We start from the raw sequence: 27,267 nt of genomic DNA on the forward strand, positions 1-27,267 counted from the left end.
ATTTAATTTACTTGGCATTTGAGAAAGTAGACCATAACCTACTACTAGATAAAGTTGAAAAATGTGGATTAGACAGCAATACCAACAGATGGATTCAAAACTGACTAACCAATCGCATTCAATGCGTCATGCTCAACGGAACTGCATCTACATGGAGGGAAATATGCAGTGGAGTACACCAAGGCTCTCTTTTAGCCCAAAACTCTTCAATATCTTCATCAATGACTTAGACGAAGGAATAGATGGGGAACTTGCAAATGACACCAAACTGGCAGGAATAGTTAACTCTCCAGAAGATAGACTCAAGATACAGAAGGATGTTGATAGATTTGAACATTGGGTGCTATCAAACGAAATGAAATTCAATGGTGAAAAAAGTAAGATTCTACATTTAGGCAACAAAAACAAAATGCACAGTACAATATACAGTGGTACCTCGAGATACGAGTTTAATTCGTTCCGGACCTGGGCTCTTAAGTCGAGCAGCTCTTATCTCGAACGACTTTTCCCCATAGGAATTAATGTAAATAATTTTAATTGGTTCCAGCCCTCAAAAAACTCACAAAGTTAGTCTAAATTATGCAGAAAGACATGTTTTTAATGAAGAAATGTACATGTACATATAAATGAATAATGAAGTTTCTTTCACTTAACTTGTAAACTTTCTTAAACTTTTAAATTTACATATGTTCAACTTCTCTGCCACCCAATCCTGTAGGACAGAGGTCCCCAACCCTTTTTGCACCAGGGACCGGCTTTAAGCGATCAAGAGAGGAATGGGTGAATGAATGGACGGAGGGTGGGAAGGAAGGAAGGAAAGAGGGAAGGGACAGGAACAGAGGAAGGAAGCAAGGAAACTTATGAAAGGGGAGAGTAAGAGAGGAATGAGTGAAGGGAGGGAGGGAGGGAAGAAGGTGGGAAGGAGAAAGAAAAGAAGAAATAGAGGAAGGGAAGGTAAAAGAGAGAAAGAAAAAGAGCAAGAAAGAAAGAAAGGGGGAAGGGACAGGAACAGAGGAAGGAAGGAAGGAAACTTATGAAAGGGGAGAGTAAGAGAGGAATGAGTGAAGGGAGGGAGGGAGGGAAGGAGAAAGAAAAGAAGAAATAGAGGAAGGGAAGGTAAAAGAGAGAAAGAAAAAGAGCAAGAAAGAAAGCTGCAAGCACCCCCCCCCCGAGCCCCCCAGGACGGCTGCAACCTTTTAAAACACGCGCGCCGCTTCGCAGCTGTCTCCTGAAGCCGAACGCGGAAGTTAGCATTTGGCTTCAGGAGACAGCTCCTTGGCGCTTGTGTCTCGAATTTGGGCTTGTAAGTAGAACAAAAATATCTCTCCCCTCCCAGCTCTTATCTCGAGTTGCTCTTAAGTAGAGCAGCTCTTATGTCGGGGTTCCACTGTATGTGATATCTTGCTCAACAGTAGTAATTGTTACAGGGATCTTGGACAACCATTTAAATATGAGCCAGCAGTGTGCAGCAACTGCCAAAAAGTCAACACAGTTCTAGGTTGCATTAATAGAGGGATATAATCAAGATCATGTGAAGTGTTAATACAGCTATATAATGCCTTGTAAAGCCACACTTGGAATACTGCATTCAGTTTTTGTCACCGTGATGTAAAAATGATATTGAGACTCTATAAAAAGTGCAGACAGGAGCAACGAGATGATTAGGGGACTGGAGGCTAAAATATATGAAGAACAGTTGCAGGGACTAGGTATGTCTAGTTTAATAAAAAGAACTACGGGAGATGTGATAGCAGCGTTTCGATATCTCAGGGGTTGCCACAAAGAAAAGGGAGTCAGGCTATTCTCCAAAGTACACGAGGGTAGGACAAGAAGCAATGGATGGAAACTAATCAAAGAGAGAAGCAATTTAGAACTAAGAAGAAAATTCCTGACAGTTAGAACAATTGATCTGTGAAACGGCTTGCCTCCAGAAGTTGTGAATGCTCCAACACTGGAAGATTTTAAGAAAATATTGGATAACCATTTGTCTGAAATAGTGTAGGGCCTCCTGCCCAAGCAGGGGGTTGGACTAGAAGACCTCCAAGGTCCCTTCAAACTCTGTTGTTATTATTATTAATAATTACAGGTGCATTTCTATGTATGTGAGAAAGAAATGAAAGAAACATATATAACAATTGTGTTTTCAACAGTTCACACCCATTAACAGACATCTTTTAGAAATTTCTAAAAAAATAACGCAATTTATTTTTAAACAATTTATTTCTATCGCAACAAACAAGTCTATGGGGGTGTCTCTCGCTTATCATTGTTGATAGTCTTGAAGATTTTCTGTTAGCTTGAATTAGGTTTTCTTGTAAGTAGATGATATTTTTTTAACTTTTGTTTTGAATTCAGGTGCTTTGAAGGAGAGTTTCTGCCCAAAGCATTTCAATCCTCCTAATAAAAGGACTAAGTGAAGCAAGACTGAGAATTTCTAAGCATATTTTTTTAAGCAAATTGCTTTTTATCAAAAGCAATGAGGCGCTAAATCCTCCTATATCAAATTCTTATTAGTTTGCAGTTTGTGAATATTATTGCTTAATGCTAAATATACACTCGCACAAACTTTTCTCCCCATCCCATTTTCCAATCCCCGCAATTCTAAATAGGCTCACTAGTTTCGCTGCTTGCTTACATTAAGAAAATAAGAAGAGCTGTCCTGCCTTAGGTTGATGGACCATCTAATCCAATATATTTGTATTACAAGAGAGATTAAATACATTCAAGAAAGTCTGAAGCATGGGTAAGAGAATAACAATCCAGATTAATAAGGAATAGTCAAGAAATACCGTCTTTCACTCCTGGAGATTTTAAACAGCTGTTGTGATTAAAAGCCTTTGACTATATAATTTTCCATGAATTTTTGTACTGACCATTTAAAATTAATCTGGCAGCCATTATGTCATCAGATATAAGCAAATTTTATAGTTCACTGTAAACAAAAACTTCCTTGTATTGATTGTGATTATCCTTTCATGTAGTTTCAGGAGATGTGAGTTCATGTTTTCACACTGGGAGACAAGGAGAAAAAATCTTGCTATATATTTTGTGCAGCATCAATGATTTAACATCACTTTCTCATATCTGTGAAGTTCTGGATGCATTCTGAGCTTGATTGTCTTCCTGCAGATGTTTTATTACCTAACTGCATAACATCATTGGTGCTAAAAGAGAGTGTCATTTTATATACTAGTGGTCAACCTTGGTGGAAGTGATCTTGGTGGTTTCTTCATTAGGCTGTCATTTACTGTTAGCTTCTTTGTCTAAGTTGGTAGTTCCCTGATTTGGATATTGTTTACTTTTTCATTTGTCTAGTGTTAATCTTGGTGATTATCTCTTCTAAGTGCGGAAGTGCTTTGGTCTCATTGCTTTCTTTTTGTCTTTTTGATTGTCTCTTGAATTGTATATTCAAGTCCAATACATGGCAACTCCAAATCTCAACTAGCAAATGCTCTGTCCTACACATTGGGGAAAAGAATCTGAACTCCAAATATGAACTGATTAATCAAATTATCACAGATAATCCCCACTCGGTTAAAGACCTCGGTATACTAACAACAAAAGATTTAAGTGCCAAAGCCCACTGCAACAACATAGCCAAGAAGGCTTCAAGAGTTGTAAACCTAATCCTACATAGCTTCTGCTCTGGCAATCTCACACTACTTACCAGAGCTTACAAAATGTTTGCCAGACCCATCCTTGAATACAGCTCATAAGTTTGGAACCCATATCACATCTCAGACATCAACACCCTTGAAAATGTCCAAAGATACTTCACCAGAAGAGCCCTTCACTCCTCCACTCAAAACAGAATACCCTACAAGACTAGACTTTCAATCCTGGGCCTAGAAAGCCTAGAACTCGGAGAGGGGCGGCATACAAATCTAAATAAATAAATAAACTAAGACGCCTTAAACAAGATCTAAGTATTGCCCACAAGATCATATCCTGCAACGTCCTGCCTGTCGGCAACTACTTCAGCTTCAACCACAACAACACAAGAGCACACAACAGATTTAAACTTAATATTAACCACTCCAAACTTGACTGTAAAAAATATGACTTCAGTAACCAAGTTGTCGAAGCGTGGAACTCATTACCGGACTCCATAGTGTCATCCCCAAACCCCCAACACTTTACCCTTAGATTATCCACGGTTGACCTATCCAGATTCCTAAGAGGTCAGTAAGGGGCGAGTACAAGTGCACTAGAGTGCCTTCCATCCCCTGTCCTATTGCTCTCCTATATCTCCTATACCTTTCTTCTATTCCTATATCTCTTCTTCTATTCCTTCATTGATATGTTCTATTACTATCTCTTCTATTCTTTCTTAGATATATTTTACTATGAGAATCTCCTCTATAACCTTCATCATGTATTTTACTATGTGTGTGTATATATATATATACCCACTAAAACCCTCATTGTGTATTGGACTAGATAGATAGATAGATAGATAGATAGATAGATAGATAGATAGATAGATAGATAGATAGATAGATAGATAGATAGATAGATAGATAGATGTTGTTTATCACCCTTCCCAACAAGGATGCAAATGACTCTTGATGAGAGGAGGGGAGGAGATGCAAGAATGGGTGGAAAACTGTGTGTGGAAAACTGACAAATATTTTAAATAAAGATCATGTGATGCAGCAGCACCCAGTAGCACTGAAGCAGTCGTAACTTCCCAAATGTCTTTCCCTCAGGAGTCATGGGTCCCACATTTTGGGCACATGCTGTAAATCATCCCATTTTTGTATCTTTGTTCAAAATTGTTGTCTTATGATGCACTGCTTTGTACAGTTAAAGATCACGACAAAAAACATTTTAGTAGTATGTAGATTGCTATATTGGCAGTTAAATTCTTCCCAGTAATGTCATATTCTTGCAGTACAATTCTGCACAGAAACCATGTAAACAATTGAAATGATGTGGCAAATTTCAAATGCTAAACTTCCAACCATAATTTTTCCATCATCCCCTCTATTAACAAATAAGCTGTTACACATACAAGAGCATTAAGTCTGCATTTGATATAGCAGAGGGAAATGGAACACAAAGCCATTCTATCATCTTTACAGAAATACATAGGTATCTTATATAACCATTGTCTATAAGATGATGATACTTTCCTGTTGTTTGGAAGCCATGAAAATAAGTGCTTTTAATAATGTTCACCTCCATCATCTATCTTCCATTATAACTTCAGAAACTACTCTTCTTCAGTGGCAGCGCAGAGAAAAGTAGCTTCATGTGGAGAGGAGATGGGTTCAAGCTACTTTGCTTTTGATCAGAAAATGAAATCTTATTACTGAGTATTCTTCCAAGTAGAATAAAGAACTTCATGATATGAAAAGAGAACAGTTGTAGTGAGGCCCCATGATTATTCAGATCACTGTGTTCTCTTAAGAATTATTTTTTCCCTTTTTTCCTTTTTTTGTCTGCTTAACATTTCTGTAGCTATTTAATCAAGCAACTGTGCTATAAAGTAACTTTATCCCTAAGCCGGTACTTTCTTTTTACATAAAACATTTTCCACTTCTATTTTCTTCTTTTCTAATAACACATTTTCAGTTTCACTGACACTCCCTGTCACAGGGAAGAAAAATGTGATTTGAATATTTCATACATTCTTTTTTGAGTTTTCCCTCTCTATTCCCCCATCTCTCTTTTCTTCTGTGCATTTGAATCAGAATATGGAACAACCAGAGGAGCATAGCAATAAAGCTTGCCCCCCACCTTTTTATGTTCCTAATAGTTTTCCAAGAAGATATGAAGCATGATCTTTACTTTCTCAATTGTACCCATTGGAACTTAAAGAAGTGTCACGTTGGTATATATTGCACAACCCTAGAGATATTTTTCTCTCAGCCTGAATTTCCATGAGGGTAATTTGTTAGAAAAGGGTCTTAGACAGTAGGCAATAATTTATCATGGGTCACACGATGGCTTGTGGTTTCTTATTGGCAGAAAATGGGATAAACTGCATCTTTCTTTGTAATAACTGAATAACAGTTATCAGGTTGCGTGTTGGGTCTGGCTAATAAGTTTTTTGTCTATTGTACAATATTTATACAGGGCTAATGGAAGACTAGCTGTAGGTCCACTGTGAAAAACGCTTCTTGCACATCTATTTACAGGAAATATAGATAGATGCCATCCTTTTGAAAGAATTAGAGGCAAATGAAGTCATGCTACATTAATTTTCTAATTGAAGAAAACCAGAGGAAAAAGAGTAAATTTAACTCTTCCCTTATTGGCTGCATCAAGTTTATTTACTTTTATTAGTTTGGATTTCTATGCTGCCCTTCTCTGTGGACTAAGATACAAAATACAACAAAGGGAAACCCAAATTTAAAACTAGTGCTAAAACCCCAAAGTTATTTAAAACCAGACAGTCATATTCCTTCAACCAGAGTTCTACATTCATACCATCGGCCGGAGCAAGATGTTAGTGCTCAATGGCCCCAGGCCTGCTGGCAAAGGTGAGTTTTTAGGACTGAAAGATTAGGGGGGGAGGTGTGAATTTCTGGAGGGAGTTGATTCCAAAGAGCTGGGGTTCCCACAAAGAAGGCTCTTCCCCTACGTCCTGCCAGCCAGCATTGTTTAGCCGACGGGACCTGGAGAAGGCTCACTCTGTGGGACCTGACTGTCCGCTGTGATACATAAGGCAGAAGAGTAAGTAACCTGGTCCTGGTAAGCTGGTAAGTAATTGCAAAACATTTTTTTCAAACAAAGGCTACTATGTTACAATTTAGTAATAATGGGCATGTAATGTGGTTCTGAAGTACCAAAGGAAGACAAACATTTTTTTAAAAAAAAATCTGAATGAATATTGATAAATCCAAACACGATGGGTTCTTTCTTGCATCTAGATCAGGGGTGACCTATGCACATGCTGGCTTAGGAATTCTGGGAGTTGAGGCTTCCAGTTTTAACCATGGCAAGAACAGCTGGGAAATAGTGGGCTCTGCTGAGTCCTGCAAAAGTCCAGCTGGTAATCGCTGCCAGAAAACCCTTTTGGGGTCACAGCCATCTTGGAGGAATGGTGAAGGAAGGAGAAGAATCTGCAAAGTCCTTGCTAGGTCAGAAGCAATCCCTCCCCAAATGGCAGCAGAAATGGCCAATTTTGCTGTCAGTCATAAACCCAGGACAATGAAGAACCAAGATTGTGCCGCAGCGGTGAATGGACAGAACATTGAAATTGGGTGAGATACTTACAGATGTTAGGGTTTCCTTGACCAGATATCATGGGTGATGTCCTCCTACTGCCTGGCAAAGAGAGTCAGGCGACCCCCAATGGAAGACTCTGGGGCCTGATCCCGGTGGAAGGGAAACCTCCGGCTCCCCAAAAGGGCTGTTTAAATGATATGGCTGCTCCCATCCTTGGATATAGGCCCCAAGACTGGGCATTGATGAGTCCCATATTAGGGACCAGATGGATAAACAAGATTTAGAAGCTGGCCTATATCCAAGGATAGGAACAAAGCACACATATCTTTAGGCTAAGGACTGAGTCTAAAGAAGGGGGTTACATGGCAGAGGGACACAATTTATATTTTTTTGGACTCAGGCGCGATTGGCTAAAGTGTAGTGTCTTCCCATCCTTGGAGGCTAGCTCCACCCACTATGGAAAAGTACTACAACATTATAGCCACAGTATATCTAATGAAAACTAATCTAATACAGACAAAATCTAATACACAGAACAGAAGTGAAAACATCTGGTGAATGACCTGACCTTGACTGTTAGAAGATGACTGGGAAAATTCAAAGGTTTTTTTTTCCCCTTTACTTTTGAAGAGTTACAAAAGGAATACATTTGCAAATAACTAAATTTTATTATAATTGACTATTGGACTATGAGTTGGAAAGACTGGAAGGGTTTAGTGGATTAATCTGGACTAATTTGGACTTGGACTAGTAATGCTATATAATAGAATATTCTAAGAGGCATAAGGAGAAAATGTCAGAAATAGAGAGAGAAGAAGAAAATGAGATTTTAAAGTCTGGACAATTGGGAGATACATAATTGAGGAATTATAAGGCTGTAAATTATTATGAAATAAAATGTGATGTTTTGAAGGTATAATTATGGGATTGATGTAATTTGATTAATTATAATAATAATTTATTAGATTTGCATGCCATACCTCTACGAAAACTTGGGGAGGCTCACAACAACAACAAACAATGCGGTACAAATCCAATACTTAAAACTATACTTAAAACCCACTAACATTTAAAAACAGTCAACACTACCCAATCATAACCACACATAAATCTTACTAGCCGAAAAGGGGATACTTCAATTACCCAATGTCTGGCGATATAGATTGCATTGGTTGCCGATCAGTTTCCGGTCACAATTCAAAGTGTTGGTTATGACCTATAAAGCCCTTCATGGCATCGAGCCAGAATATCTCCGAGACCATTTTCTGCCGCACGAATCCCAGCGACCTGTTAGGTCCCACAGAGTTGGCCTTCTCCGGGTCCTGTCGACTAAACAATGTTGGTTGGTGGGACCCAGGGGAAGAGCCTTGTAGAGAACATTGCAGTAGTCCAGTGATTTTCAACCTTTTTTGAGCCGCGGCACATTTTTTACATTTACAAAATCCTGGGGCACACCAGCAACCAAAATGACACCCTAAGACACTCTCCTCCCTTTTTCCATCCCTGTCTCCTCCCCACCCTTGTGTGTGTGTGTGTGTGTACACACACTCTTGAACCATTTCCAAAAATAGGTGAGGGCTGGGGGTTTTTTCTCTTATTCTTTGGGTGCTTTTTATCATATGCTTTAAATCAAGAGTCACTTCTCTCTCTCTTTTGTTTCTCTCTTTCCTCTCATTCTCTGTCTCAATCATTTTCTCATTTCTCTTTTTTCCTCCCCTTTTTGCTCATTTCTCTCTCTCTCTCTCTCTCCCTTCCTCTCCTCTCTCTCTCTCTTTCTTTCTTTCTCTTGCTTTCTCTCTCACTCTCTTTCTCTCTCTCTTGCTTTCTTTCTCTTTCTCTCTCTCTCTCACAGCAAAAAGTTGCGAGACCGGAACCTGAGCTTCCTTCTTCGCGGCACACCTGACCATGTCTCACGGCACACTAGTGTGCCACGGCACACTGGTTGAAAAACACTGCAGTAGTCGAACCTCAAGGTGATGAGGGCATGAGTGACTTTGAACAGAGACTCCCAGTCAAAATAGGGCCACAACTGGTGCATCAGGCGAACCTGGGCGAATGCCCTCCTCACCACAGCCCAAAGATGGTGTTCTAAAGTTAGCTGTGGATTGAGGAGGATGCCCAAATTGGGGACCCTCTCCAAGGGGGTCAATAATTCCCTGCCCCAGGGTAATGGACGGACAGATAGAATTGTCTTGGGAGGCAAAAACCACAGCCACTCTGCCTTGTCAGGGTTGAGTTTGAGCCTTTTGATACACATCCAGACCCTAACAGCCTCCAGGCACTGGCACATCACTTCCACTGCTTCACCGACTGGACATGGGGTGGAGATGTACAACTGGGTATCATCAGCGTACTGATGATACCTCACCCCATGCCCTTGGACCATCCCACCCAGAGGTTTCATGTAGATATTAAATAGCAGAGGAGAGAGGACTGACCCCTGAGGAACCCCACAAGGAAGAAACCTAGAGGTCGACCTCTGACCCCCCATTAACACTGACTGCAACCAGTCAGAGGGGTAGGAGGAAAACCACTGAAAAACAGTGCCTCCCACTCCCAACCCCTCCAGCCAGTGCAGAAGGATATCATGGTCAATGGTATCTGTTCTGTCGAGCTCTCTGGTAGAATCCTCCCCAAAAATGCACAGATACAATTTCAGACACACACATGTTTGAAAATTCAAAACAATGTTCTTTATACCGAAAAGGCAAATAAACAGAGCACTCTTTTTGTATAGCAAAGAGCACTTGTCTCCAAACAAATTGGTAATTTGTACAAGCCCTTATGAGTTCTGTGATACTTAGCTTGCAGCTGTGAAGCAATTCACGGTCCTTTTTCTTTCACAAAGTGAAACACACTTTGCTCTGGGTTAGTTTCAAAGCGGGAGAAAATCAGCACACAAAGATCAAAGTCAGCAAAGCAGTCATGAAACACAACGATCAGATAATCCTCCACAATGGCCAAATCCACAGGCTGCTATTTATAGCAGTCTCACTAATTACCACAGCCCCACCCAACCACAGGTGGCCTCATTTTCTTTGATAATAATCTCTCAGTTGTTGTTGCCTATGCATCGCTCTCCGCATGCGTGGCTGTATCATTAACTCTTGTTCTGAATCCAAGGAGGAGCTAGATAATTGATCTCCTTCTGAGCTGTCTGCCACACTCTCCTCCTCCCTGTCACTCATGTCTTCTTGGTCAGAGGAGCCTTCATCAGCAGATTCCACCGGGGGCAAAACAGGCTTGCAGCATGTGGATGGCTCCCCCACATCCACAGTCCTTGGGGCAGGAGCAGGGCCAGAGCTAACCACAACAGTATCGAAAGCCGCTGAGAGGTCAAGAAGCACCAGGACAGAGGATAAACTCCTGTCCCGGGCCCATCAGAGATCTTCCATCAGCACGACCAAAGCAGTTTCTGTGCTGTAGCCGGGCCTGAATCCTGACTGTTGAGGGCCTAGATAATTGGCTTCTTCCAAGGACCGCTGGAGCTGGAGCGACACCTATTAAATAGAAGCTTCTTCAATATTGAGCTATTGGAATAATAGAATAATTTTATAAGCTGTATTAGAATGGATCTAGAGATGTATGAAAAAAATATTGTGCATGTTAAAAAGTCTGTGTGAATCCTTAATAAATGACAAAGATAAAGAGATTGTTTGAAGATACATAAATGCATGTAGAAACTATTCTACAAATGGGGGGGAGGAACATGGTATTCAAGAAATAGAGGAGAAACTAGAAATTAGAAGGGGAGAATAAAAATGAGAAGCAAGAAGTTAGGAACAAGAGAAGAGATTAATAAGTAGAAAACTAATACAGTAATACCTCATCTTATGAACCTAATTGGTTCCAGAAGTAGGTTTGTAAGGCGAAAAGTTCGTAAGATGAAACATTGTTTCCCATAGGAAACAATGTAAAAGTGATTAATCCATGCAAAAAGAAAAAAAATTGCAAAAATCTTCGTGACGTCAAAGCTCCGCCCATGGAATTCCCTATTGGGATTCCCCACCTCCTTTCTAGCCTCCAGATCGACCGAAAATGATGCCGCCGATCGTAAAAACGGCACTCTGCCGAGCGCCGCCGCCCAGCTGTAACCTTCTGAAACAGCCGGGCGCTTCTCGGCAGCCTCCGGAACCCGAACCCAAACCCGAACTTCCGGGTTCAGCATTTGGGAGAACGCCGAGAAGGCCCCCAGCTGTTTCAGAAGGAGCACCATTTTGCGATCTGCAGTGGGTTCGTAAGCCGAAAAAAGTTCGTAAGAAGAGGCAAAAAATTTCCGAACCCCGGGTTCGTATCACAAGGGGTTCGTATCACAAGGGGTTCGTATCACAAGGGGTTCGTATCATGAGGTACCACTGTACATAACATCATATTTTATAATAGTATAGAGAGAACATAGAAAACCCCTTTAAAAAATAAAAATAAAGGAAAGTTTTGTGGGTGGCCATTCAAAAAATGCAGCCAAAAGAGACAAAGGGCACCCAGAAGTTTAATAGATTAAAAAAAATTAAAAAGAGATACAAGATTCCAAGAGAGTGAGATAAAAGACTGAACAAAAAATCAATAAATGATGGAATTTTTAAAAGACTAAGAGATGATGGATAATGAGAAAATATATTAATAAAATGGGAAAATACCAGAATCCCAATAAGTTTAAGTTAGTATAGTGTTTTTCAAATAGTGGGGCATGGCCCCCTGGGGGGCACAGAGCAATGCAATGGGGGCACGTGGTCCATGGGTGCTGCCATCTTTTTAAAGGAATTTTTGGTGAAGAGCAGGGACCAGCCACAGATGGGTCTCAGCCTGATTGGTGAATTCGAGTCAGCCAATCTGCCTCCCGGGAACCTCGCGCTCTCTTGCAAACAGACCCGTGCACAGGCAGTTGAAACTGAGTGAAACAGCCCCCACCCAGACCCATACTTGTGGGGGACATTTATTATGATAGCTATAGAACAATCTAAGTCAGTGATTCTCAACCTTTCTAATCCCGCGACCCCTTAATACAGTTCCTTATGTTGTGGTGATCCTCACTCATAAAATTACTTTCGTTGCTACTTCATAACTGTAATTTTGGTACTGTTATGAATTGTAATGTAAATATCTAATATGCAGGATATATTTTCATTGTTACAAATTGAACATAATTAAACATAGTGATTAATCACAAAAACAATATGTAATTATATATTGTAAAATATTTATTTCTAATTACAAGTAAATGAAATTTTGTTTTGAAGCATTGTGTACCATGGGTAACAGTCTTAATATAACAAAAGTAAACTATATTGCACTTTGTGACAGTATGCGTAAAAAGCCAACCTCAGTGCAAAGATTGGGATTGCTTCAATATAACAAATGCTAGTCATGCTAGTATCCATGCAACATTGTCACAAAATCTACATGTCTTCTCATGGAACATTTTCTTCTTTGAGTTTATTTTTTTAATTACCCAGCAGGTAATTGGTATTTCCTGGAATATAAAATTATAATGCTGGGATATAGCAACCGAAAAGACACACCTGTATTTTAATCACCTATGTGACACAAAGTGTAGCAGATAAACTGGTAGCAGTCACTATTTTTCAGCTTAATTTACACAAAATTGCTGTGAGAAGAGAGGTAGCAGGGGGAGAAGCATAATGAAATGCATTATCTTTGGTTCCTTAGAGAAATAACAGGTTTTATATATAAGAGATGTAGGATTAATCTTCATTTTCATGCTGAACCCAAGACAGACTTTCTTATCCCGATGCCCTCAAAAATATTTGGGGGGCCTCCAGCTAACCAGCCTAGTATTGTCCATTAGGTACAATGGCCAGGATAGACAAGACTGACCTTCTATCATACAATGAAATGGGTAGCCAACGTGGCAAAGAGGAAGACATAGAGAAGCCCTTTCTCATGTAAGCCACAGGGACGAGTCATTCTTACGGCATGATGCCACCAACTTCACAACTTTAAAAAAAGTTTTTTAAACATCCTAAAGATATAACTTTACAGTAATAAAAGTTTGATGCGTGTGCCCTTAATTGAGGGTGGTGCAAAGTGTCGTTGCCTGCTTGCCTCCCTTGAAAGCAGGAATGGTCATGGCAGCTGGGTTGGTATAGTTGACACTTCCTTGACCTTCTCTGCACCCACGCAACTGATAGTTTTACTCTTAAAGAGCACCCTGTTCTCTCAAGCGTGCAGCCGGGGTGCCTTGCGTGGCTCTTTCCCCCACCCCTTCCAAATCAAGGCTTAGCCCTTCACCCCCTTCACCTTGATTTTGTTGAGCAGCCTGCTCACCTCCAGCAGAGACTGCATGAAGAGATCTCTCAGCTCTGTATCTTCCTCTGTCATCATCACCATCACATTTTTTTTTGTCCTTGGTCTTAGGTGACCCCTGTGAAATGGTCGTTCTATCCCCAAAGGGGTTGCAACCCCCAGGTTCAGAACCACTGATCTAAGGGCAACATTTTTGCACATGTTGTGCTATCTTGGAAACTATATCATATACCAGGGAATGAGATAATTACATATCATGTTTCATTTTACTCCCAAAATGGCCAGGACCACCAATAAAAGAGGATCATAACTACTCCAAAGGCTAAGTAATGGGATTCTTGGTCTTAAGATGCTTTCTAGGGATTTTAATTCAACTCCAGTCAACAAAAAAATATCACCTTTATATATTGATTTTGTCATACAAAAGATGGCAATTATTCATGGTATCTCTTTTTTCTCTCTCTGCATGTGGTAATCCCAGATTCTCTGATTTCTCTTGAAAATAGGCCATATTCCTTTTCAAAACGCAGATGTTAATAAAAATTAGAAAGCCTTGCAAAATAAAATGTTCAGCTTCTGTGGGAAGTCTTGACAGAATGGATAGATTCAAGAGTGGGCTACTGCCCAGATGGGAGGAGGGGACACAGTAGGGTAGCAAAAATTGAGCTCTACCCCAGAGCACCCAATTTGCATTGAAAGATGTTGAAAGAAAATGCAGGGCATCCTGCATAAGCCACGCCCACAGTGTGGTAGTAAAAGAATTGGTAGCCCTTCACTGGATAGATTTTATCTCAATATTATGCCCAAGTGGTTCAATACTCCATTGTAAAAAAAGAATTAAGATTCACCCAGGCATTCTCTTCCATCTCCCTATTCAAAGATTTTATAAAAACTCCCAACCTATGCAATTCCAAATTTAATTATAATGTATATTGTATTTATTAAAGGCAAGTCTTTTAAAAGTTCACCACAAGCAGAGGCACCACTTTCTTCTTAGAGGACAATAAAATGAGCCCTTCCATGATGTAAAACAACTTCATGTGTAGAAAAATGTGGAAGAAATATTGCAGTCTTAAAATTATTATTATAAAATTATAATTATTATGTTTTTTCAAGGTACAAATTATTATGCTGCTTTTGTACTTCCATACCTTGACATTAACACACTGTAGGACACAGATGTGTTTTGCATCTTAAACATGTCGATAACATTTATTTTTATCTAAAATTAAGTGCTCATCTATCATTGATGATTACTAGGCATTGCAGGATCATAGGTACCATAATGAGAAAATAAATCATAAACATGATGGCTTACAAATGTTCTATTAAACCACAGCTTTTTCAAAACCATTTCTGAGAGTTCATTAAGTAAACAAATAGATTTACCTCAGGCATTACTTTTAAGTGGATGTAAATGGCTAAATCGTTACAACTTTTAATTCACTTTATATTACAAAGAAGGATGCACTGTTGTGGATTGCCGCCCCCTGCCCCCCCAGGAATGTGAATATACTCCATAATGTACTGCCTCTAGAGTTGGAATTTCATGTTTCCTAGAAAAAGTGAGGTGTAGATTGTCAGGTAGAAAAATCTGTGTGGTTACCAGGAGTCAAAAAGAATGTTGGAAACTATTGTTTGCTTGCCAAGGGATTTAGCTAGGCAGGTATGAAAACCCAGTGATGGATGAGATTGCCATAGTCCATTGATGGCGAACCTATGGCACGTGGAGCCATATCTGCTGGCACGTGAGCCACTGCCCTAGCTCAGCTCCAATGCGCATGTGTGTGCCAGCTAGGTGATTTTTGACTTGCACAGAGGCTCTGGGAGGGCGTTTTTGGCTTTCAGAGAACCTCCTGGGGAATGGAGGAGGATATTTTTACCCTCCCCTGGCTCCAGGGAAACCATTGGAGCCTGGGGGGGAGGGTCAAACACGAGCCTATTAGGCCCACCAGAAGTTGGGAAACAGGCTGTTTCTGGCCTCCAGAGGGCCTCTGTGTAGTGGGGGAAGCTGTTTTCGCCCTCCCCAGGCATTGAATTATGGGTGTGAACACTCGCGCATGTGCAATAGCATGCACACATACTCTTTTGGCACCCAAGGAAAAAAAAGCATCCCTCTCCTGTCACTCCCCCTCTAAGGGCAGTGTTTTCTTTGAGGCTAGCTCCATCCTACGAGAAGGAGCATATCAGGTAGGTCCAATGCCCATTCTCATCAGAGAAACATTTTATTTATTTATTTATTTATTCATTCATTCATTCATTCATTCATTCATTCATTCATTCATTTATTCATTTGTCCAATACACAAATACATAGGAAGAAAAATAGACATGTGATAATATAAAAGAGGGTGAAAGTGAACTTAGAGGAGAGGATATATGAAAGGAAGAGAATATATATGATAAGTGAGAGAAAGGAAAGACAATTGGACAGGGGACAGAAGGCACACCAGTGCACTTATGTACGCCCCTTACTGGCCTCTTAGGAACCTGGAGAGGTCAATCGTGGAGAGTCTAAGGGAGAAGTGTTGGGGGTTAGGGGTTGACACAATTGAGTCAGGTAATGAGTTCCACGCTTCGATAACTCGATTGTTGAAATCATATTTTTTACAGTCAAATTTGGCGGGGTTCGTATTAAGTTTGAATCTGTTGCGTGCTCTTGTGTTATTGCGGTTGAAGCTGAAGTAGTCATTGACTGATAGGACGTTGCAGCATATGATCTTGTGGGCGATACTCAAATCGTGTTTTAGGCGCCGTAGTTCTAGGCTTTCAAGGCCCAGGATTGTTAGTCTATTTTCGTAGGATATTCTGTTTCGAGTGGAGGAGTGAAGGGCTCTTCTGGTGAAATATCTTTGGACATTTTCTAGGGTGTTGATGTCTGAGATGTGGTATGGCCAGATGACCAGTAGTCTAGGATGGGTCTGGCAAAAGTTTTGTAGGCTCTTGTGAGTAGAGTGAGATTGCCTAAGCAGAAGCTGTGTAGGATCAGGTTAACAACTCTAGAGGCTTTTTTGGCTATATTGTTGCAGTGGGCTTTAGCACTTAGGTCATTCGATTGGCAATTTGTTTAAAACTAACTGGAAGTTTAGAAGAACTAAGAGTAGCACTTATTTCCATTAGTCTTGCACTTGTCATCAATTCCATCAAAATCCTACGACTTTCTCTTATTTTGTATTAGTTCAGGGATTAGTTATATTTCTTCCCCCTCTCTCATAATGCATGTAGAAGTTGCTGGTGATGCAAACTGGCTGAGTTTCAATATTTTCAGCTATTGTTTTAAAAAGATATGATCTGGAAAATATGTGGGTGTTGCCTGAGAATCTTCATGCTTCTGATTTAATTCTTATTTCATGCTCCTGAAAATAGAGATGGTAAAAATAAGGCTAAAGGTTGTCATGAGTGGAATCCCTAAGATCTGTTTTGGTATTCAGAACAAGTCATGCTATTGATCATACTGTTAGATATTTGCCTGGGTGACCTACCCAGACAGGGTAAAAGTCAAAAGTTCAGATTTGTTTATTGCATGTTGATTGGTTGCCTTATTTTGGTGCTTAAAATGTATCTTTGTAAAATTGCCCTGTTGCTGGGCTAGATTGTATAAATAGGAGAACTGTCATTGTATAGGGCTCTCAATACTCCATTGCTTCTTGACTGAATTGACTTCCTTGTCCTGTTAGCAAAATAAACCTTGCTTGATTCAACCTTGCTTTGTGAGTTATTACACATACAATGTTATTTCTATCATGCATCTCCTTTTTCAGTTCTGTTGTTATTGGATAAAGGAAAAGCAAATGCTGAGGGCAGGGCTGTAGGGACAGCTTTTCAAGATCTCAATTCAATTCATGTTGATCAGATAAGGTGCACCCACCCAGGAATCCCCTCCATTCTTCCCTCCTTTTCTTTGATTCTGGAAAACTAGGAAAAATCCTTCTGATACACTTCCTGTGCTCCCTCTCTCCCTCCCTCCCTCCCTCCCTTCCTTCCTTCCTTCCTTTATTTCCCGTTGGTCTCATCTGTGATTCTCCATCCTGTCTCCCAAGGACATTTCACATACATACTGTTACACATTCTTCAAAATAAATAAGTGACTACTTGGGATTTGCTTAGACACATATCAGCTTTCAATTTCATGTTGACATATACTGTATTTATTTAACATCCTTTAAAACAGAATCTATTTTGAGTTCCAAGGAAATTGTCTGCTGGGACAGAGATACCCCTAGGCTAGGCACCAGATTGTCCTTCTCTCTTCTAAAGTACTTTAACTGATAAGTTGCTATGTATACAAAAAAATAAATAAGCCTGACATGAATAATCCATAATTATTCAAAGATGCAAAACAGTGCATTAATATCAAGACATGGAAGTACAAAAGCAGCAATATAATCTGTACCATAAGAAAATCACTATAATCACTGTAAAATTAATAACTTTATAAGGGTTACAATATTCCTTCCTCATTTTCTATATATGAACTTGCTTTCAGTAATGGAAAAAATTGTTTTATTGCCCTCTTGGAATAAAGTTGTGCCTCTAGTAATGGGAAACTTTTAATAGAGCAGAACAGAATCCAGCTATTTAAGACTTCATATTTTCTCAAATTTTATGATTAAAACATTTGGCTTTTCAAATGTATAGAACTTCAGATAACAGTACATATTAAGAAAGGAGAAAAGGGCTAACACATCAATCAGCACTATAGTAAATAATTGCTTCAAATTATACAGATTTTTATATTAAATATATAAAATATTGGTTCAAATTAATTTTCTAGCTGTACTAGATTACACTGGTATACTAAATGGTTATATCAATTGAACACCATTTTGTTTGCATATCCCTTGCATACTTAAAAGCATGACTATTTTATAGGAGCAATAATTATCTGCAAATTGGAAACTGAGCTATGTATAGAATTTACTTTAATTCCTTTTATGAACCTAAAAGACATCTCTGTGTAAAAACTATTTTTCCAATCCTACATGAATATTGTGATAAAACATCACTAGGTACTGAAGGTTTTAAAACTTTAAACTGATTTGACATTAAAATAGGGCACATCTTTTCTCAATTAACCATGGCAACAGTAGTATTATAAATGCTGCTTAATTAAATCTCATAGAATGTCATCTGCCTATGAAATGTTACATGATTATCTCCAGTGATCACTTAAGGTGCTGATGAATGAAAAGATTAATTTCCCATTGCTGTGATTTTTATGGTCACCAAGAAATTTCTTTTTCACCAGTGATTTGCCCTACACTGAATATGACATCAAAATGAGCAATTTTGTTTCAATGTATGAAACAGAGTATTTAACAAACTTAAGTGCCACCTATGTTTCACCTCACAAAGTCAGGCTTGTAGCTGAATTAATTAATAGAGACTGGGAGAGAATACAAGAAAAAGAGGCTATTAACACAAAACTGAAATGGAACAAAAATGTCAAGAAGAAATAGATGCATTAACATACAAAATACATTGATAGCAAAAGTATTATTTTAGCTATCCCTTGAAAGGTATTAACTAATAAGGTATTAACTAATTTTAAAAAATCAAAGTCAAATTAAGTACTTATTAATAAATGTCATCATACACTATAAAATATAAGAATAAGGATATAATTTTTAAATATTACAAGTTTAGTTATGGCAAAATAATACATCTTTATATTAACTTGCACTTTTGTAGATAACTATTTTGTAGATTTCTATTACAATATATTGTTGGTGTTTTTCAAGTGAAATGGGATTAAATTTTATTTTATTATTATTTTGAAGTTAACCTTTCATCATGTAGTTTATTGTTGTTACTAAAGTACATTAGAATGTTTTTATCATTTTCTTGATATTGATTTATTACAAGAGTTTCATATTTGTTGTATAATGAATTGAAATGTTAACAACCAAATTCCAACATTTTTGTTTTTCATACTTGTATAGTCCTCACATACAATATTTGGGAAGTTTTCCCTCTTTTATGTTCTTGATCCTTTTTCTTGGACTACATTTACTTCAAGTCCACATTGTACTGCAGTTCCTATAAAAGATTTGTAAAGTGGTGTATTTGTGCATGTTTGGCTGTGATTGGTTGGTTCCTATGGTTCTATCAAGTGGTATCCCTATTGGTTGGCTCCCTGTGGTTCTATCAAGTGGTAACCTCCCAGAGATTCCCTGTGGTTCTATCAAGTGGTAACCTCCCAGAGGTTCCCAAACTTGGCAACTTTAAGACTTGTGGACTTCAACTCCCAGAATTCTCAAGCCAGCTGGAAAATTCTAGGAGTTGAAGTCCACAAGTCGCCAAGTTTGAAGACCTCTGCCCTAAGCCTTTCTCAATGCTTCCATCAGGTAGCAATGGGAATGACCAGTCTGTCTCAACAATGCCAACACCATCCTTTATAGATCTCTGCATCTTTCTCTAGAAGGAACCAACTTCATATAATGGGACTAGACTAGGTCATTTATTCATTCATTCATTCAACTTATACCTCACCCATTTTGCTTAGAGGTGACTCTAGGTTCTTATCTGAGGGACTGTGTCATCCCAATGCCATAGGCCTTCCCCATTCATTCAGACATGCTATAGATTATTTTGGTCAAAGGCTTTGGTGGGTAGGATCTAGAAGGAGAGCCTTGTCTACTATGTCCCCCACTTTTAGGAGCTAGAAATTGTTCAAAAGGTAGATTAAGGTTGAGAGCCACTTTGGTTTAGCAGTTAAGGCTAAAAAATAGTAGTAGATACTTGGAACAGTAGAGAGTAGTAGATGCTTGGAACAAACTTCCAGCAGACGTGGTTGGTAAATCCACAGTAACTGAATTTAAACATGCCTGAGATAAACATATATCGATCCTAAGATAAAATACCGGAAATAGGGCAGACTAGATGGACCATGAGATCTTTTTCTGCTGTCAATCTTCTGTATTTCTTTGTTTCTAAATATGTCAGGCCCAAAACCTAAAGACCACAGAGTGAGATCCTCTCAAGTTTATTTGCTTATACTGAATGGAAACTCTCCAGTCTAAGTCTATAAACCTAACAGATACACCCTGTAATCAGTTTAGACTGTATCTGCCCTGACCCTTATCTTTCACTTCACCATCCAGTTCAGGATTATGCAGTCAATGGTCTTGGACCCCTCTCTGGCATCTTCCAAAATGGCACTATTGTTGATATCCCTGAAAACTTCTTCGGCTTCACATTTCAACAAAGAATGTGAATTCTGACATGGACCACACGCTCTGACTCAGGTCTATGGGAGAAGACAGCAGCAAGCCTCTTTCAAAAATTGTGCTAAGAAAATTAAAGGGACTAGTCCATGGAGTTTCCAGGAATTAACCTTGAGAGGGGGAGGTTAAGGATTTCAAAGTTAAAAACTGAAAGAAAGGAAATAAAAATATAAGCCCTGCAGCCTTTAACTTACTATAAAGCACAAGCACATTCACCTCCACTGTAAAAAAATAACACAAAATAGGCTTAGGTATACTAAGAAATAGCTCAGATCAGTCCATAAAGTATATGAACAAAAATATCCTAATTTATTTTTATTTCCACGTTTCTATTAATGGTATTTCCTTCTCATTATCCCATTTTTCTGCAGGTGGAGATCATATAGAGGCAAAAGAAAATAAAGCAAAATGGAAGGCTGGCCTCACCCCTTTTATCCCCTCAGATAAAGCACCTTCTTATTTCTGATTGGTTGCCTACAGTCAAGGGTTTCTAAGCTTTACCTGATTCTGTGCACCACCCAGATAAGCTAGTAGAATTGTGATTAACTCTTTTGAATCTTGACCTCTGATGGCGCATTTTCTCTTCTCAGACAATATAGCTCAATTCAAAAAACCATAGAATGGGGGAAGGGAACAGATAGTAATTTTAAGAATCCATTTTCATTTTTCCAGACCTATTTTACATATTATTTCCTTTCTTGTATAAATTTCTTCTTACGGAAAGTTGTTAACTTGATCAATGTGTAAATCAGATCTTGCTTACTTGGGCAATCTCGGAAGTTGCATTATAGAACGTACAAAGGAGAAATATTTTCAACCTTTCAAGAAAAAAAATAGAATGAAGGGAATAGGCTATAGCAGCTGCTTTGGCTAAACAACATGTTTACATTTGCATGTTAAGAATTATTATCTCATCATTCATTTTCATATTTTAAAATACTTAATTTCCTTCAATGGGACTTACAAAATGAAGTCCGAAGCAATGGTAAAAATTTAGTAAGATCCAGTTTCTTTTAAAAACAAAACAAGATAAAACAATAAGCTTACCACCTTTATAATATTCTGTGTCCATTTTCCAGATTTTAGTTCTCTTTGTTTTTATATGAATTCATTGTGCATGTAAACAAGCTTAATTTATTCTGTGCTGTTTTTGTATTTTGCTTTGTTTTGAAAGATTTCTAACATTTGTAAACTGCCCAGAGTTTCCTGAAATTTGGGTAGCATATAAAAATATCATCATCACCATCACCATCATCATCATCATCTTAAAGGCAGAGATGAAAAATGCATACACATTGAATTATCTTTAATGATAGTTTAAACGTCATTAGCAGCTGGTTGTGTATAAACTGATTATACAACAAATGGTTTCTATTCAGGAAAGGAAATCCTGACACTAAAAATAAATTTGTTTCTGTCTTAATACCATTTTACCATTTTATTGCTTAGTTCAACTATTTTACAGCTTTATAAAATACCTTGGCATTTTTTTTTGCAACTATGCAAACAGCAATAAAAAGACTAATATGCTATTTACAAGGGTAATTCTGGCTGGAGGTGTAGCAGAATATTCTATTCATTCTTACAATGATGGCTATTCCCTCTTTGTCCCTTTCAGAAAACTTTGTTTCTCTGTTATTGCTATAATTTATGTAAACTGTATCAATGTATTGAGAAAGTTCTGAACACCGTAAGAAATTTTAAATCTCAAACTATGTCTGAGAACAGGATATAAATACAAATGTTCTGACTTGAAATAATACAGACATCTCAATAACCCATATTATTTTCCATCAGAGCAGTGAGATGATACCTATAAAAAAATACCCTTGTCAACATTTATCACAATCAGAATGAGTTTAGTCTTAAGGCAAGTAACCCAGAAAACCTCCTTAGTATCTAGCTATAAAATCTGCTCTGAATGCTCTTATTGTTGTCACACAAATAAGATGAATGGGATGTGTATGGATATAATGCTGCTGTGCGAAGCATCTCCTCTTAGCAGTTACTAGGAAATGTAAAGATGAAAGAAAGTGAAGTTAAGACCCAACTACAATATTCTATGTTACCAAGCAATGAAAATGTAATACTTGAAGAAGGTAAATAGAGTTATGCAGAATGGAATTTTGGGGCACAGTTATGTTAATTATAAATTGGACATTAAAAAGTCATTTCTGAGTCTCTTCGAGAATGGTGGCATAGAAATCTAATAAATAAATATATAATAAATTTCTTCGTAATTGGAAAAAAATGCTTCTGAAAATATTTTCAATTCTTGAGAATTCACAAAAAGTATACTTTATAACTTCACAAAGTATATATTTTTCAGGAAGTCATTATTTTAAAGCTTTTAAAAATAGTGATTTTATTAAAATTATAATTTAAAACAATACAAACTGATACAAACTAAAAAAATAAAAGAATAGAATAGAAGGCAAGAAAAGAAAGAAAAAATAGAATATCTAGAAAAGGAGAAAGAGAAAAACATGAAGAAAAATAAAAAGAAAGAAAAATTAGAATATAGTAAGGAAAAGAAAACAAATACATAAACAAGTTACCTCCTCCTTCTCATAAGTATTAAAATTTAAATGTAAATTTAACAAATTATATTTTCTTCCACTATCTCATCTGTTATCAAACAAAACCATAAAACCTCAGCTCTTCCCCTAGGCCCCGCCAGCCGATATTGTCTGGTTGATGGGACCCTGAGAAGACCAACTCTGTGGGACCTCATTGGGCCCTAGGTTTCATGTGGCAGAAGGCAGTCTCGGAGATAATCTGGTCCTATGCCATGTAGGGCTTTATAGGTCATAATAGCATAATTTTAGACTGAATAATAGGCTATTGATGTCTACCCAACTGATGACCACTAGGTTTACTTTTACCTCATTGCTTTGTCAAAGTAATAGCTATAATAGCAACTATAAAAAAGAAAACACTTTTGATTGTTTCTATAAGCAATCAGGTGGGATTCTAGGTTTTCAATTTGTAGATCTAATTCTACAAAAAAAAATCAAATCTAAGCATGCTCTGTATCTATGAAGCTTATTTCCAACTATGGCCAAAGCCTAAAGCTAGCTAAATATGTCGCTCAATATTAATATATTGCTAATATAATTTCTCTTAATTCACTAAACCATATGAGATAAAAATTGAACTGCAATCTCCATTTTAAAAAGAACTGCAATTATTCCCATTAAGCTTGAATATGAAAGTTGTCTTATTAACATGTTACAGGGTCTGACGCATAGTTCAGTATTAATTTGACCATCAACAGTTTCCTAAGGACTTGGCAGAACAACTTCAAATCTTATATTGAAGATCGAATCTGTAATTCTCTGAAGACAAAATATTTCCTATCAATGAGACATGGCTGAGCTTTGTGCTCTGACCATCATAAAAAAAAACACCAGTGAACAAAAGACAGATCAGTAGATGCACCAATTTAATTTAGTGCAGGCTGTTTGATGTGCTAAGTGCCAAGTATATTGATGCCAAAATAGCTCTCTTAAGTGCATTTTGTCAAGGAATTTCTCATTGCAATTCAGTGCAAATAAAAATCTGTCAATATATTTTATTTCAGACCAACATCTACTTCAGTTGGGTTGACCTCATTTTAACTTCAAGTTCAGGATGCAAGTGTTAAATTTAGTTTCAATTAAAAATACAAATATTGAAATATTGTGTCCTTGAACAGAATTCTTTCAGTGTTTGAAAGGAAACGGATTAGAAACAATGAGCTGGTTCAATACTAAAATAGCCCCTCCAGAGTCCTCTATATCTTCCAGGCTTAGAATGACTGTGGTTCAAGAGCTGTTTGAGGATAATGGAATTAAAGATATTCAGGGTCAAGTGCAGGGGTGAAATTCAAAAATGTTAACTACCAGTTTTGTCGGCGTTCCTTGGTGGGCATGAAGTATAATACAAAATCTCTATTCCCAGCCCACTCTGGGGCCAGACAGAGGTGGTATTTCACGGTTTCCCAAACTACTCAAAATTTCTGTTACCAGTTGTCCAGAACCTGCTGAATTTCAGTCCTGGTCAAGTGCCTGGTTTGAATGGCTTCTTTTGGAAGGCTGTCTAGTTCAAGTCCAATTGTTATAGTACTTAAATAAACACTCAAAGAAATGGGCTGGAGGTCCATTAGCACCCGAACAATAAAATGAACAAGCATTTGGCAATGTATTCACAATATCACTATAAATAATATTTTATTTAACTTATGATTTGGGGCATAATGTTTCTTTTAGCATTTTAGATGTATGCTTAAAGACAAGCTGCATGTGAATGTTAATGAAAATGTGTGTACCTTTAACTTTTTTAATGAGTTTTTTACAGCAACAGGAGAAGCCACTCTAACTGATCTGTACTGGGAAATGTGCTAGCATGGCAACAGACCCGTCAGGTCCAATGAACTTGATGGAAACCAATTTTCATATTCAACTCATTTATGGATCAGGAAGCATTGTCTGATTTGTACTAATATGGAATTCTGATGAGATAAAAGAAAGAACAATATGTTGTTAATATCTATCTTGACAGGTCCCTAAAGAAATAAAGCTTGGTTGCTTTTGTTAAATTTATTACACCAGCAAACAATAAAAGGAACATAAATTATTAACAATGTTTCCATCCAAAAGAAATACTACTAAAGAGATGTTAGTTGACATCAAAGGCACACCAGTTTACCAAAAATGTTGCAGAAACAACAAAAATATTCGTTTTTAATTTATGCTTTTCAAGAGAAGGATGAAATATCCTAAAAACTTAAATAAAGAAGAATATTTAAGATAAGCTTTATTGTTACTTTATTGTTAAGCTAATTTTAATATTCAACAATATTTTGATTTATATTGATGACAAAATAACAGAATCAAAATAACCAACAAATGTATGTGTTCAGTGTATTAAGTCATTGTGTTGTGAATAAGTCACTTTATATCCATCCTCCCTCCCTCCCTCCCTCCCTCCCTTCCTTCCTCAAAAAGGGACATTTAATATATCATATATATATCATAAGATGAGTAGTTTCAGTCTCATCAAATCACTGACTATGTTTTCTGTTTGTTTTCATTTTGAGCTGTTAAAACAACAAATAGTACTTCAAGCAGGGTCCAATATACTAATGACCAGTGCAGCAACTTTAATATGGATGTCATTCTACATTTGAAAAATTGTTCTTAGTACCAGGTTTTGTACCTTCTTCCAGTTTCCGTAGATCTCTAAAACCAGTAGATCATATGGCAGCAAACCAAATAAGTTATGAATGGAATGTTACTTACTGATATCTAAACAAAGTCACAATTGATGTACCAGCTGAAGCTGTTGAACATCCAAATGGCTACAACTTCCAGCTGTTGCTTGAACTATGAATCCAGGAAAACTCTTGAATCACAAACCAACTCTTACATGGGGAGCAATAGAAACCACTGGACTGTTGTTTAGGTGATCATGTGTTTATTGACATTTAGCATTGAATTTGCTCTTGTTTTACCTTGTCAGATTCTCAGATACCTGTTAAAGATGTTCATGGCATCTTTGCACAGTCTGAATGGTGATATAACACAAAGTCTCGTCACTAGCATTCTGGAGGAAGCCACTTCTTTGTCATTTTCTTCATTTTCAGATTGAATCAAGCCCAGTTTTCCTTCACAAGGATTCATTGATAAGCTCCAACTGTGAAGTGAAAAAGAGCACCAGGATAAACTAATATTCTAGATAGAAAAACACCATGGTCAAGTAGTTATATGGAACGCATCCAATCCTTGCTTTTTTGCCTTTTGCTTTAACTGGATCAGTTCTAGTACCTGTTCATTTCATGAACATTTCAACAGTGCACTAGCTGATGGGCTGTAAAACTTTATTCAGGTAGAATCCAAAACAACATAAATGAAGATATAATGTGTTTTTTTAAAGTTCTTTTGCTTTTAGCACATCAAGAGGTTTAGCCACCTCTTCAAGAAACTCTGTTTTAATGTCAGCGTTTTGTAATGACCCTAGTCATAAAAGGGCCGTTTTGAATGAGAAGGATATAATGTGCTTTTAAATTGCTAAGTGAAAGTACTTGTCTAGATAGTAAAACATCAAATTGCCTGAACAAATCTGGATTTTTATGGGCAAAAATATCTGTGTGTGTGTGTCTGTCTGTGTGCATGGATTTCTCTTTTCACTTCATAATTTTCTCTGGTCATTGAAGCATTTTATGTTACTCTCCTTTACCAACTTTCTTGTAGCAAAATTTGGAAGGACAAATTGCAGATGCCATGCTCTTCAGTAGCAAAGCTGTTACACCATCTAATGGGAAAGATGATGAAAGAAAATATTCAAGACAAATCCAACACAAATTAAGAACATACTTTCTGCATTGTTACAAAGATTGTTTCTTTCCTACAACATAAAATGGATGGTGGAGGAAAATCCTAGTACTTTATTTGACCAAACTATAAAGCAACTGTAGGCAAAGCATGTTCTTTATTAAACTTGGTAATTAATCACCTTATTGTAAACATTTTTTTAAAATTAAAAAGCTAAAATAGATTTTTAAAAAGCTGCGTCTGCATTCAAAATTCCAACAGCTTTGGTACTACCAAACCAATGTCACT

At 37.7% G+C, this 27,267-nt stretch overlaps 1 long non-coding RNA gene across 3 annotated transcripts in view; it reads left to right on the plus strand.

Moving 5' to 3' along the window:
- The window catches only part of LOC139168416 (uncharacterized), a 214,343-nt gene that overhangs the window by 181,354 nt on the left and 5,722 nt on the right, over positions 1-27,267 (plus strand). For 2 of the 3 annotated variants that reach the window (XR_011559287.1, XR_011559288.1), the window contains exon 4: positions 21,037-21,715. The exons of the other annotated variant lie outside the window; for it this stretch is intronic. This is a non-coding gene — a long non-coding RNA (uncharacterized lncRNA). Of the gene's footprint in view, positions 1-21,036; positions 21,716-27,267 lie in introns of those variants that run through there. 3 annotated transcript variants of the gene reach the window in all.

The sequence above is a fragment of the Erythrolamprus reginae genome, chromosome 5, assembly GCF_031021105.1.
Source record: "Erythrolamprus reginae isolate rEryReg1 chromosome 5, rEryReg1.hap1, whole genome shotgun sequence".
NCBI classification, from domain to species: Eukaryota; Metazoa; Chordata; class Lepidosauria; order Squamata; family Dipsadidae; genus Erythrolamprus; species Erythrolamprus reginae.